The sequence below is a fragment of the Chrysochloris asiatica genome, unplaced genomic scaffold (genome assembly GCF_000296735.1).
Source record: "Chrysochloris asiatica unplaced genomic scaffold, ChrAsi1.0 scaffold04595, whole genome shotgun sequence".
Lineage (NCBI taxonomy): Eukaryota > Metazoa > Chordata > Mammalia > Afrosoricida > Chrysochloridae > Chrysochloris > Chrysochloris asiatica.
Genome location: NW_006413113.1, coordinates 1 through 7,191, shown reverse-complemented (window position 1 = coordinate 7,191; position 7,191 = coordinate 1). Strand labels below are relative to the sequence as shown.

Below are 7,191 nucleotides of genomic sequence, written 5' to 3'. Positions count from 1 at the left end.
GGCCCAGGATTGAGCAGTGTTTCATTCTGTTGTACATATGATTGCTATGAATTGGTATTGACTCGATGGCACCTAACAACAACAACAGTTTCTAAGATGCAATTAATGAAGGTTTCACCTATTTGGAAAGCAATCATTTAAAGTTGCTGGTTTTTTGGAAGTGGGGGTTAGGAGTGGGATGAGATGGCAAAAATAGTTTTAAAAATTTCAGCAAAATAAGAGCACATCTTCAGAGTTCGTTTAGAAGTCAGTATCCAAGGTAAAAGAATTCTCTGTAGGATTTAACATCACTCTCATGCTCTGATATTTGCCTATTCTGTTCTCAAAGTAGTCTCCCTTCTTGTGAAATATTCTCCATGAAGTCAAATAGATTTTCTACTTTGAACACCTTATTAAAACCCAGTTCCAGCATTAGTCTATTTGCCATGAATTCAATATACCGCTTCATTAAAGTGCAATTCACTCCGATAAGCTTCACAGGCACGGCCTCAGTGAGGAACTCCTGTTCTATCCTAATAGTATTAACAATTATTTCTTTTACTCTCTGTTCCAAAGGTTTGTGTAGCAGGTGTTTGAACACTAGGCAAGCAATGTCACAGTGCAAACCCTCACCTCTGCTAATAAGTTCATTTGGAAAATGTCAGACCAGGCATAAGTTCTCATTTCTTGAGCCAGAATATTGATGCAAAAGAACCAGAAAAGAAGATTCCTTCCACTGCTGCAAAGGCTACAACACACTCCCCATAGGTAATTTCTTTGTCTCCAATCCAGCGCAAGACCCAATCTGCCTTCTTCTTCACACAAGGCATCATTTCAATGGCATTAAAGAGAAATTCCCTTTCCTTAGAATCTTTCAAATCAGTGTCAATAAGGAGACTATACATTTCAGAATGTATGTTTTCCATGACAATTTGGAAGCCATAGAAACAGCTGGCTTCTGTAATTTGAACTTCTTGGCTAAATTGCTCCACGAAGTTTTTATTCACTATGCCATCACTTGCTGCAAGAATGCCACAGTACATGTGATGTGAAGTATCTCTTCTCAGGCTCCAGGGTTTCCCAGTGCTGAATGTCCGTAAAAAGATCCACCTTCTCAGCGATCCAAAAGGAAGCCTCAGCTTTCTTGTACATCTGCCAAATATCATGGTATTCAATAAGAAAGATGACAAAGCACCGAGGATTTTCTCTCAGCAATGGTTCATCCTCTTCTGTGGAGGCAAGTACTTTGGTGTCCGGCTCCTGGAAGATCTTCCTCAAGGCCTTGCTCGCCAGAACGTGGGTACTGCTGAGGGATGGAGGCATGTTCTCCTTGTCTGCCAGACTAAACTCTTTCATGGGAGAAAGCTGGAATTGCTGGTGGTCTATGGTGCTGAGGTGGATGCGGACTGAGAGCCAGGTGGTGGTTGGAATCCGCGTAGAAGTAAGAGAAGATAGCAGAAAACCTCAGAAAACAGGCCACATTGTTTGATTTTTTGACTTCTGCTTCCAAGTATTGACGTGGATCCAAAAAAAAAAAGAAGTCTTTGACAACTTCAAACTTTTCTCCATTTAACTTGATGTTATTTATTGGTTAAGTTGTAAGAATGTTTGTTTTCTTTACATTGAGGTGCAATCCCTACTCAAGTCTATAGTCTTTGATATTCATCAGTAAGTATTTTAAGTCCTCTTGTCTTCAGCAAGTAAGGTTGTGCTGTCTGCATATTGCAGGTTGTCAATGAGTCTTTCTCCAATCCTGAGGCTACATTCTTTATATTATCCAGTTTCTCAGATTATTTGCAGATTTAATAACTATGGTGAAAGGATAAAGTCCTGGCGCACACCTTTTCTGATTTTTAACCATTCAGTATCCCCTTTTATTCTGTTGGTCTATGTATAAGTTCCTAATGAGCACAATCAAGTGTTCTTGAAAACCTATTCTTCCCAATGTCATTCATAGTTTGTCATGATCCACACAGTCTAAAGCCTTTGAATAGTCCATAAAGCACAAGTGAACATCTTTCTGGTATTTTCTGCTTTCAGCCAAGATTCATCTGATTCTGCAATGATGTCCCTTGTTCCACATTGCAGGGCAGCTAATTATTTACTATGGCTTTTCTAGCCACATATCTTCATTCTGTGATGTTTAATAATTCCTAATATAGTGGTTACAAATGGGACTGCTTAATCTCACGTCAGCAGTTTGAAACTACCAGCTATTCCGCAGGAGAAAGACAAGGCTTTCTGCTTCCATAAAGATTTACAGCCTGGGAAACCCTGTACAGGGTTGCTATGAGTCGAAACCGACTCCACTGTGCGTAACTACCTAACTACTAACTATGCCTGTGATTATGGAGCCATTTTAAAGTGAGTTGTTAATGAGGCAGGATTAAAATGGAACAAAAGAGCAAGGATTAAGGTGTGGCACTGTAGAAAAAAACTGAACTGCTAATCACAAGGTTGGCAGTTCAAATCCAACAGCTGCTCCTTGGAAACCCCATACAGGGTCACTCTGAATCTGAACGAATGCAACAGCATTTAACAACAGCAACAACAGAAACAAGGAGTATGGATTATGGTAGAATTAAGGATTAAGAATGTGCCCCCTTTACTAAAAGGTCTGAATCAAATCACTACCTTAGTTTCCCCTGGGGCCATGATCTAACTCCAATTTATAGGAATGCCTTGGAAAAGCTCTCTCTTTCCTGAATCTTGTATTTGACTCATAGTGAGTCAGTGAGTCGTCAGAGTAGCTTGACTCATCAGTTCCCTCAGCCTCATGTATCAACAGCCTGTTGTCAGACCTGCAGATTTGGGATCCTCAACTCCTGAGACTAGGGTTGCTGTTAGGTGCTTTTGAGTCAGTTTAGACTCGTAGCGACCCTATGCACAACAGATGAAAATACTGCCCAGTCCTGAACCATCCTCACAATTGTTATGTTGAGCCCATTGCTGCTGCCACTGTGCCCATCCATCTCTATGGGGATATTCCTCTTTTATGCTGACCCTATACTTTACCAAGCAAGATGTCCTTCTCCAGGGACTGGCTCCTTATGATAAATGTCTCAAGTATGATAGACTAAGTTCTTGGTTCCTTGCTTCTAAGGAACATTCTGGTTATACTTCTTCCAACACAGATTTGTTTGCTCTTCTGGCAGTCCATGGTACTTATAACATCAGAGCCCAAATATATCAATTTTTCTAAGGTCTTCCTTATTCATTGTCTAACTTTCACATGCATATGAGGCAATTGAAAATTGGGTCAGGTGAACTTTTAGTTTTCAAATTGATATCTTTGTTCTTAAGCACCTTAAAGAGGTCTTGTGCAACAGATTTTCCCAATGCAATACATCCTTTGATTGCTTTTTCCATGAGAGTTGATAGTGAATGTAAGCAAAATGAAGCCTTTGACAACTTCAATCATTTCTCCACTTGTGGCTGTTGTCAGGTGCCATTGAGTTGGAACCGACTCAAAGTGACCCCATGCACAGCAGAACGAAACAATGTCTGATCCTGGGCCAACCTCACTACCGCCGCCACACTTGACGCCATCAATGATGCCACCTGGCCAATCCATCTCGTTGGGGGTCTTCCTCTTTTTCTCTGACCCTCCATCTTACCCAGCATGACATCCTTCTCCAGCGACTGTTCCCTCCTGACAATATGTCCAAAGTATGAGAGACGAAGTTTAGCCATCTTGGCCTCCAAGGAGCACTCTGGCTGCACTTCTTCCAAAACAGATCTATTGGTTCTTTTGGCAAGGAGCTCTGGTAGCATAGTGGTTACAAATCAGGCTATGAACTGCAAGGTCAGCAGTTCGAAACTACCAGCTGCTCTGCAGGAGAAAGATGAGGCTTTCTGCTCCCGTAAAGATTTACAGCCTCGTATGGGTCGGAACTGACTCGGTGGCACATAACAACAACAACATAGAGTAAATAAACGACAACACAGTGTCACTTTCTCCACTTATATGATGTTATTTATTAGTCCAGTTGTGAGGATTTTAATTTCTTTACATTAAGGTGCAATCAATACTGAGGGCTGTGATCTTTGAATCTTCATCAGTAAGTATTTTAAATCCTTTTCACTTTCAGCAAGCAAGGTTGTATCACCTACATATTACAGATTGTTAATAAGTCTTCCTCCAAGTCTTTCTCTGATGCCATGCTTTTTTCCATATAATCCAGCATCTCAGATTATTTGCTCAGCCAACAGATTGAATGTTGTTGCTGTTGTTGTTAAGTGCCATTAAATTGGTCCTGAATCATAGCAACCCTGTGTAGGGTTTCCAAGGTGCAGGTGATGGGTTTGTACTACTGAATCCGGTGCTGATTCTACAGCACCACACCAGGAGTCCAGATTGAATGAGTAGGGTAAACTAATACAATCCTGGTGCACACCTTTCCAGATTTTAAATCATTCAGTATCGCCTTGTTCTGTTCTAATGACCACCTCCTGGTCTATGTACAGGCTTCTCATGAGCACAATCAAGTGTCCTGGAATACCCATTATTTACAATGTTTACCAAAATGTTTTTCAAAATGTTTATCATGGTCAATAAAGCACAAGCAAACATCTTTCTGGTATTCTCTGCTTTCAGCCAAGATCCAAGTGACGTCAGCAATGATATAGCTAGTTCCACGTCTCTTGTGAATCTGGCTTGAGTTTCTGGCAGTTCTCTGTCAATGTACTATTGAAGCTACTTTTTAAAAATTTTTACTTACATGTGATATTAATGATATTGTTCTATTGGGTAATCTCTCTTTTGGAATGGCACAAATATTGTAGGTTGTTAATGAGTCTTTCTCCAATCCAGATACTACATTGTTCTTCATATAATCCAGTTTCTCAGATTATTCCTTCAGTAAACATTGAGGTGCAATCCATACTGAAGGCTGTGCAATTGTGTGGTCAGGTAGCTATCTTCCAAATTTCTTGGCATAGATGAGTGAGTGCCTCCAGTGCTTCATCAATTTGTTGAACAATTTCAATTTGTAGTCTGTCAATTCCTAGAACCTTGTTTTTTGCCAATACATTCAATGCAGCTTGGACTTCTTCCTTCATTACTATGGGTTCTTGATCATATGCTATGTCTTGAAATGGTTGAACACCGACCATTTCTTTTTGGCACTGTGAGTCTGTATACTTTTCATCTTCTTTTGATGCTTTCTGCATCATTCAATATTTTGCCCTTAGAATCCTTCAACATTGCAAGTTGAGGCTTGAATTTTATCTTGAGTTCTTTTGGCTTGAAATATTCTGAGTGTGTTCTTTCCTTTTAATTTTCTAACTCCAGGATTTTGTACATTTCATTACTATATATATATAATATTTTATTTGTCTATTCAAGCTGCCTTTTTCTCTTTATCCCCTTTACTTCTTCATTTCTTCCATTCATTTTAGCATCTGTACTCTGGAGAGCAAGTTTTTGTCTTTTCTTTCCATCTTCTTGTTTTAGTGATCTTTTGCTTTCTTCCTGTATGACATTCTTGATGTTATTCCACATCATTTCTGGTAATTAGTGTGTAATGCATCAAATCTGTTCTTGAGATGTTCTCTAATTTAGGATATTTTCAATTCATATTTTGGCTCTCATGGACTTGTTTTAATTTTCTTCAGCTTCAGCCTGAACTGGTGTTGTTTTGCCTGATGATATTGAGCTTTTCCATTATTTTTTCCACAGATGTAGTCAATTTGATTACTGTGCATTCCATCTGGTGCGATCTATGTGTATAATAACCTTTTATGCTGTTTGAAAAAGTATTTGCAATGAATAAATCATTGGTCTTGCAAAATTCTAAGATGTGATCTCCCACACCAATTCTATCATTACACCCATATTTTCCAGCTATTGATCCTTCCTTTTTGTTTCCCACCTACATTTTTCAATATCCAGCAATTATCAATACATCTTAAGGAGCACTGGTAACATAGTTATTAGGAGTTGGACTGCTAACCTCAAGGTCAGCAGTTGGAAACTACCAACTGTTCTGCAAGAGAAAGATGAGGCTTTCTGTTCCCATTAAGGTTTACAGCCTTGAAAACACAATCCAGGAACCCCTGGTAGATTCAAACTGCTGTCCGTTAGGTTAGCAGCCCAACTTGTAACCACTATGCTACCAGAGGGATAGTTCTAAATCTAATCATTTCTGAGTTATAAAACAAAGAGCAGAATAGTCCCAGAAACACAGAAAAGGAAGACAGACAATGGAGACAGATGCATCTACAAGGATTGCTGGCAACAACTAGAAGCTGATATAGACCAGGAAGAACTAACTCGCCCCCAGAGCCACAGCCTGAATTCAGACTTCTAGTCTCTTGAGTTGTAAGAATATAAATTTCCGTTCTTTAAAGTCACTCACAAATGGTATTTGTGGAGTCCTAGTGTGGCGCTGTTGGATAAGCACTGGACTGCTAAATATCAGATTGGTTCAAACCCACCAGCTACTCCTTGGAAGCCCTATACAGGGTCAACCACAACATTGGTATTTGTGTTACAACAGCACTAAGTAACTAAGACATCTCCTGTGGTGGTGGTGGTGGTGAGATCAAGGACTCACCATTTCTTTGGGTAATTGAGAAGTGTCCTGGGACTTGGACAAGATGGCTGCTCTCATGAGTGGCAACTTGAAAGGGAGTTCAGCAAAGTAGGTGCAATAACTGCCTGTTGCATGATCCAAGGATTGTGAGGGATATCTGTCAAAGGAAGACCTTTGAGTACAAAGACAAGAGATCCTGCTAGCTACTCTGCAGGCATAATAGGAAGGAATGATATATAGGTCTTGACTCCATTGTCACAACTACTTGGTGATGTCTACCCTTGAACCAGGTTCTCTGTCTCTAAGGTAGACCTCAAACCAACCTGGTCTTTTCTGACTTTGGATTCTCTGGTCTGGTGCTCTGGTCTCTGGTTCCAGAGTTTCCTCTATTTACTTTCCTAACATTGTTAAGGCCTACTCTATGCCCCTCTGGTCTTTTGCTTGGGATTCTCAAGAATCTGATTAGAAAGTTTAAAAGGCTGGACATTTGTTTTTATCTCTAGGATTTCCCACTAAAATACCCATAATCAGAACTCTCCTCAAGGCAGAATGTGAAACAAAGGAAACCAGAAGACTTCTGGTTCCTAAAGAGTGGTTCTGTCCAGCTTTTGCATCCATATGAGGTTATTGAAAATACCATGGCTTGGGTAAGGCTCACCTTAGTCCTCAAGCTGAC

At 40.0% G+C, this 7,191-nt stretch overlaps 1 pseudogene; it reads right to left on the bottom strand.

Annotated features, from left to right (window-relative positions):
* Positions 1-240: 240 nt before the first annotated feature.
* On the bottom strand, positions 241-1,442 carry LOC102822069 (annotated as a pseudogene).
* Positions 1,443-7,191: the final 5,749 nt, after the last annotated feature.